General features: G+C 32.7%; 1 long non-coding RNA gene across 1 annotated transcript; it reads left to right on the forward strand.

Annotated features, from left to right (window-relative positions):
• Positions 1 to 2,491: 2,491 nt before the first annotated feature.
• On the forward strand, positions 2,492 to 3,687 carry LOC134695891 (uncharacterized). Its single transcript, XR_010102856.1, has 2 exons — positions 2,492 to 2,576; positions 3,261 to 3,687. It is a non-coding gene; the product is annotated as an uncharacterized LOC134695891 (long non-coding RNA).
• The last annotated feature ends 3,894 nt before the right edge of the window (positions 3,688 to 7,581 follow it).

Here is a 7,581-nt window from a genome sequence, read left to right on the forward strand (position 1 = left end):
CATAATTGTTCTATATATATGAAAGGAAACTGCAATTTCCATTTTCTGTTTAAAAAAATATTAGATATAGTATAAACTAGTAAAATAGTACTTTATAGGCAAAGGATATGAAAATGAATATTGTTTTATATGTTTACCTACATATGTTATGTTAGTGGACATGAATTATGATAGAATTTACCAACTATAAAAACATTTTTTTTATTTTCCAAAATTGTTTTCTTCCAAGATGTGCATTTTGCACATTAATAAATAACTGAATGTATATTAACTTTAGTCTTGTTTTTTTAATAAACTTTCAGAGCCTCTTTGAATTGTTATACGACTCACCATGCTTAAAGCATGCAAAGCTTGTGTATAGTAAGTTACATATATAAGTACTATATATACCATGGTTTTTACGAGTTAACATATTTAAACAAATGAATCCGAAGGATGAGTTTGTTTAAATATGTTAATGAGTAAGACACATGGTATATAAAATTTGTAATATGAATAAAATGATTGACAGCTTCAAGACCTTCAACTTACATTGGAAATTGATCACGTTACAGTTTTATCCAATGAAATGGAAGCTCGCGCGAGTCAGTTTTGCGCCTCGTGTATGATCTTTTGTGTATTTCATGTAATAGAACCCCTGAATTTGCAAAAAGGAAAGGAAAATTCAGATTTTCCCTATTTTTATTTAGTTTTGCCCAAGTTACTTCATAATGTCATCAGACTGAGGTAAACAAAAATATCGGATTCCAGCGTCGGACAAGGATTACATAATTATTCTAATGGCGGTAAGAATTGTTTTCTTTTTGTTTTCAAGTATCATACAAATTAATCATATTTTACAGAATTTTCATCTCATTGAAAAATGCATATTTGTACATTTCTAGTTTTCGTACAAACTGCTTTCTTCCGTTATTTTATTAATTCGATTATTAGATTATTAATTTTATTAAAACACAATTTTAATGATAAAACACTGTATTTAAACAGTAGCGGATCAAGGGATCGTAGATAGTGTACGTTCCCCTAATTGATCGCAAAAAAATCATGTTTTTTCACAGATATTTGTAGCCGATATTTATTCCTTTTTCTATAGGTACCCCCTTTTTTAAATCGAAATTTAATTGGATCTTCGCAAAGGAAATGATAGTTTCACATTTCATTTTTTTCACAACTTAAAGAAGAAACATTTAGTAATTGTTTCCAAAATTAGGGGAATTCGTAATAATCCTATATTGTTTGAAAAAGGTTTCTTCAGATTACGGTACACATTATTTATTGCTTTTTGTTATGAAATGAAAACAAATGAAAATCTTGACCTTTTAGTACGTTTAACAGTTTTCTAAATATTTAAGAGGCGGGTACATTTAAAACTGAAAAGGTGGAGCTTCAGCCATGGAATAACATGAACATGAATATGTTATACCATGGCTGAAGCTCCGCCTTTTTTCCTTTGAATTCTAGTTGAGTTGCATATTTAATTAGCAAAGTATGGTACAACATTAATTTGCATATAATATACCATGGTTTTCCCTCACCACACTTTTTAAGCAAATTATTTCATAAAAACATCAAAGGAAAAAATCTAATTTATGTTACAATGATATAAAATCAATGCTCAAAACTATTAAGTGATGATCATTTTCATTGGTGTCCTTTAATATTCAAATCAGTATAGTCACATGGTACAAATATACAAACATTAAAAGCACATGTATGTTGTTAAAGGCAGTGCTTTAAGGCCTGACTTTTCAGTCATGAGGTTCATCTTTTCATACGCAATCCATGCTGGGGGTCTTTTGGCCAGAAATGGATCCGGAATTGTTCGAATTTCTCCTCTTCTTTTTATGGTAGGATATGGTTTTTGTTTCTTTCATTTACATTGGGGACTAAAGAAAAGATCATTGTGTATTGTTCGTTTTATAGAACTTGTTATAAGTGTGTATTTTGCATTATAAGCAGTCAACCTGACTACAAACTATCAATAGTTGTATATTCCGTGTGGAAAGAGGTCGGGTCAATTTCAAGTGTTATCTGACATCTAAAGATTCTTTTATTAGTTCAGACGTTGATATAACAATGAAAAGTCGACTGAACATGATTAATATTGCATCTTCTATAATTCAAAGCGGAATTCGGTTTATGAACGAGAAACCGTAAAGCGTTTTCAATTTCGGTATTAGTTATGTATGTTATCTACGTATTATCCTGGTTCCCGGTACTACGTTCCGGGTATTAGCTATTTGATATATTTGATGTGTAACATTACAATCGGGTACCAGCCAATCTACGTGTGTATGTGTACATGATTTACCGCCAAAATGACCGACTTAAAAAATAGTCTATAAACGTTCCGTATAATGATATGCAAATTCATAATTAATCGTAACTTTTTTTTATCTTTGTATAATTAATATAACAAAATGGATTCCACAAAATTGAAAATAGCATTATTTTACGAGGATTTCTCATATTTTTTTCACTTGCGGGCGCAGTAATACGTATGTTTTGAAGAAGCTCGAAGAATTTGACAAAGTGAATTGAGAAGGAAACGGATAGATATACGTTCTTGCTATCAGGTAAAACAATTTAAATGTACAGAACAAACACATTTACTTCACACAAATAGTACAGGCTTAAGCTTTTTATTGTCTTATACACGACTGTAGTCTAGTGTTTAAACGACGGCGGTGACCAACAAGGTACGGGTCATACTGGGTCAAGTCTAAATATGTAAACACATATCCACGTGCTATTAGGTAGAACGCATCGTAATGCAATATCTACAATTTTTCCTCCTTTATACATCGTTTAACCAGATATATTTCTCCTTTTTACATCGTTTAACCAGATTTATTTCTCTTTCAAATACACTTAAACACGGGTTGTATGTACGTATCTTTTCTAGTGTTTTCTTGTTGTTATTTAAGTTCATTTGTTGATGTTTAGACATTTTTGAACGACTGAACACAGGAGTGAATGAATGCAACAATTATATATACTGAAGACTTGGGCTGTACAATAATAGTGTACGTATATCATACTGATAATCATTCTAGCAGTAATTATGTTAATTTAGGTTGTAATGTCTAATGACAGGAATTCATGAGCTATGCCTCAGGCTTTCTGAAAAAATATCAATGACAATGTAAACAGGAACAAAACATTGACACGAATGATTCTCTCTTCTATGTTATATAGTTATTTAGGTATATGTGTTGCACAAGTTTCAATTAAACTTAAGTTATAAAACTTTTTTTCAGGGCACAAACCCACTTTAAAGAGACTTGTCTACTGCCATACCCATCCTATTTTCATGCACCATTTGCAAGCAAGAGACTGAATGGTTTGCAAAATTAAAAATCAGGACGGTGTCCAATTAAAACAAAAGAACTAAACTGGATGAATATTGTAGGAGAAATCTAGACATGCTAGAGGAAAGTTTTGTTTTGTGAAATTGGTTTTCCTGAAAAGTCATTCATCCTAGCCTGCAGAAAGGAACTATAACTGTCCACCACCAACTGACGAGCTAATGTTGAGCTTCACATATGGAATTACTCAAATACCATCAATGTCTATGTTTTCAGCACAAATTTCACAATTTATGACACAGCTGTGCTTTTTTTTTATACCGTTAAAGAGTTGTATACCAAATTTTATTTTTTTATCAATAAATATATATTATATTAATTGTGTCATCTAAGAACAAAGTCTTGTATTTTGCCAAAAGATGCATACTAGTGAATGAAAGTGGTGCAGTTCATTTTGCTTTGGTATATAGAATTGAATTACAATTGTTCATGTTATTGGAATGCATATAAAAATAAGGAGATGTGGTACAATGTATATGATATTTAGTGAGTTTATCAAGCAAAAGTGAATAAGAAATAGGTATAAGCAGTTACAGGTACTACTGTACAATCTCAAACAAGGAGAAAAACTCATACCGTAAAGACAAGGCCGTAACTACCCTTGAGGCAAGTGAGGCAATTGCCTCACTAAAATTTCGACACTAATTTTTTTTTAAAACATATATATAAATATAATAGCCATTTGTTGGTCTGTCTCAATCTTGATTTCTACAACTTGTCAAAAATTCCTTTTAAACTATCCTTCCTGGATAAATAACTCAACATCTCAACGGGTGATGTTTCTCGATTACATTAACCTAGTAACGATAATCATCACGGATCTCTAGTAAAAAACAGGCTCTTGCAGAAAAAGGAAAAGTGACACTTAAGGTAAAGAAGGAATAATTCTAGTAAACTAGTTTTTTGTGAACAGAGTCTGAGTATTGCATATAACTACATAAGAACAATCCAAAAAACGATAAGTAGACTGACAAATCAAGTACTGGTCTTCGGAAGGGGGCCGTTTCACCAACTTTTGACAAATCAAGTACTGGGCATCGCAAGGGGGCAGTCCTGTCTGCGTATTCATTTCACGAACTTTAATCTTTCTCTTTACAGATAAATAAAATATAAATAATATGAAACATGCATGGAATAGTTGTTATCCATGTTTCTTTCACCTTAAAAATTGAAAGAATATCCCATATTCCAATTTGATATTAATGAGTAATGGCAGAACCTTTAACACAGGATTTTGTATTTACTTATTCCGGACTACGGAATTTCATTTCTTTATATTCGGGGTTTCGGAATCGGACACCCCAACCCCTGAATTTATAGATTCTGGAATTAAAATGCCACCAACTATTTCCAGAAATAATTGGAAATTTACGGACCTACATGTAAACGTCAAAAACTCCATTCCAACTTCCCCTGTACCCATATCAGATGAGATATACTTACTCTATAGATAGAATCATATACCTGTATCTTATCTCATTCTATCCCTAATGTGTCTACTCTTTGTCAGGATAAATCGATTTTAATAGTTTGTAACTGCGATTGTATGATGGTGCTTACCAGGAAAGCTTAATTCCCTTTTGCAAACAAGACTGTTACTACCGATGCTGCTACCGAATTGCTGGTGGAGAAAAAGGAATTGGAAGAAGACATTGATTATTGTGTTGATGATAATAGGCTACCTTTAGAAACACAGACTGCCCTCAAACGACTGAAAACTTGGAAAAGAGCATGCATCAGTGGCGAGAGATTGTGCGGTCTTGCCATGCTCAATGTTCATCGCGATAAGGATATCAGCAGACTAAATTATGATTCTGAAAAGATTTGACTGAACCAGCAATAGAAAAATTTGGCAAACTCCACTGAATCGATGTTTGTTCTTTGTTCTGGCAGCAGACTCAAATCAGTGATATAAATTTAAATAAAGTTGTTAAAAATTTGGTGTTAGTAAAAGTCTTAAAAATTTGAAAAAATTATATAAAAAGTGTCCAAATTCAAAACATTATCAAACTCTCTAGAAGTGCCTAGAATGCAGAATTTTGCACCATTCCTTTCATACCCTCTAAAAAAAATTTCGCCTCGCTTCGCACGGCTCAATTATTTTGCCTCACTTCGATCGGCTCAATTATTTTGCCTCACTAAAATAATATGCCTAGTTACGGCCTTGAAAGAGAATTTCATATTTACAAGTAAGTTTTGTTTTTGCGTTGAATAATTTTCTTCTATTGTTTTAATTGCAAATATGGGAAGTGGTTAAAATGCTAATGAGACAGCTGTTATGGCCACAGAGCCTTAATTGAAAACTTCTTTTTCATTCATACCGGTAGATTTTGCCTGGAGTAAGAAACATATCTGCCAACTTTTCAAAATTCACATGGGGTTTTTACGTGAAAGATGGTTCATATAGTCATACAAAACCTTCAAGGGGGCCTTCAAATGGAAGCAGGACAAGTCGCCCCACTGGCTAATCGGCCCACTTTTTAAAAAAACACCACAAACTGATTTATCAAATCACCCCACATGTGAAATTGGTTAAATCATGTTTAATATTACTCCTGCCAACTCGCCCCACATGTGAAATTGGTTAAATCATTTTAAATCGGGGTTCTCACTAAGGATTTTTGAAGGCGAGTCCAGGGACTTGCATTTTTGGCCACGGTGAGTCATGGTAACTGTGTTCAGTTTATACAAAATATTTCAATATTGATGTATTTGTGGACTCACCAGTTTTGAAAATGGTGAGTCCAGACAGATTTTGTTGAGTCCAGGACTCATGGACTCGCCTTAGCGAGAACCCTGTTTAATATTACTCCTGCCAACTCGCCCTACTTATAAAAAAACGGTAATTTTTAGATTAATATATATATATATATAATTAAAAATAAAAACTCGCACCACTTTAATGAAAACTAATCTACACAGAATACAAACAAACCGAAAATTAATTTAATTACTATTATTGATATATACTGAAGAAAAAAATGTAAGTTTTGAAGCTTAGTTATTTGCATAACAATTGAAAAGAAACCTGTTAATTGTATCATAATGCAATATAAGGAATTGAACTTATATTCAATGGGATAACATCTTTTTCCATACGTGGGGCGAGTTGGCATTACTAAATTCATCCTGGTTAATAATATATTTATCTAGATTTCACCGATTTCCATTAGGTGGGACCAGTTGGCAAGAGTTATATTAACAGAATTTAACTTATATACAATGGGATAACATCTTTTTACATAAGTGGGGCGAGTTGGCATTACTAAATTCTTCCTGGTTAATAATATATTTATCTAGATATTATCGTTTTCTATTAGGTGGGGCGAGTTGGCAGGAGTAATATTAACGGGATTTAACACAGTTCACAAGTGGGGCGATTTGGTAATCCAGGTTGGGGCAGGTTTTTTTTTAAAGTGGGGCGAGTTAGTGAAAAAGTGGGGCTATTTGCTAATGGGGCGATTGTCATGGATTCCCTTCAAATATATTCTAATGTGGTTTTTGGCTTCTTCTTGCATTAACAAGCTTATAGCCATTGTTGAATTAATTGTTTTCTTTAAATATCCGACAAAATTGCTCTTACAAAATTTCCATTTGGGAGCCTCGAGCTCGATGGGGGAAATACTCTGCAAATACTGACAGTTGGCAGGTATGGTCATCAAAAAAGTTGATATGTTACTATGTACATTTACCATTATGTTACTTGATGTTCTTGCTATACACACAGTACAGAGACTAGTCAATCTTTGTGAACTATTTTTATATGGGAGTCATAGAATATGCGTATACAATCAATAATTAAAAATAGTCTATTTATATTGAAAAGGAAAAGTTCTTATATGTCTAAAGAAGAGGGACGAAAGACACTAAAGGGACAGTCAAACTCATAAATTTAAAGCAAACTGACAAGGCCATGGCTAAAAATGCATTTCATGGCGAGGCACAGAAAATATACTGTAAACAGTAGACTATAGATACATATATAGGTGAACTAAGGTACAAAAGAACTCTAAATCTTAAATTCTACAAACCACCTCTGTTCTATGGAAGATAATGATATAACTGGACTAGAAATACACACAAACTGTAATTAACTGCCTTTAAAGCGCTTTCGCGCTTTGATTTTTGTTTTGGTTTGAAGGCCGTTACACTACTTATACTTACTCCATCAGATAATCAAAACTTCAAAAAATAAAATTAACATAGAGACCTA

Source organism: Mytilus trossulus, chromosome 14 (assembly GCF_036588685.1).
Source record: "Mytilus trossulus isolate FHL-02 chromosome 14, PNRI_Mtr1.1.1.hap1, whole genome shotgun sequence".
Taxonomy (NCBI): Eukaryota; Metazoa; Mollusca; class Bivalvia; order Mytilida; family Mytilidae; genus Mytilus; species Mytilus trossulus.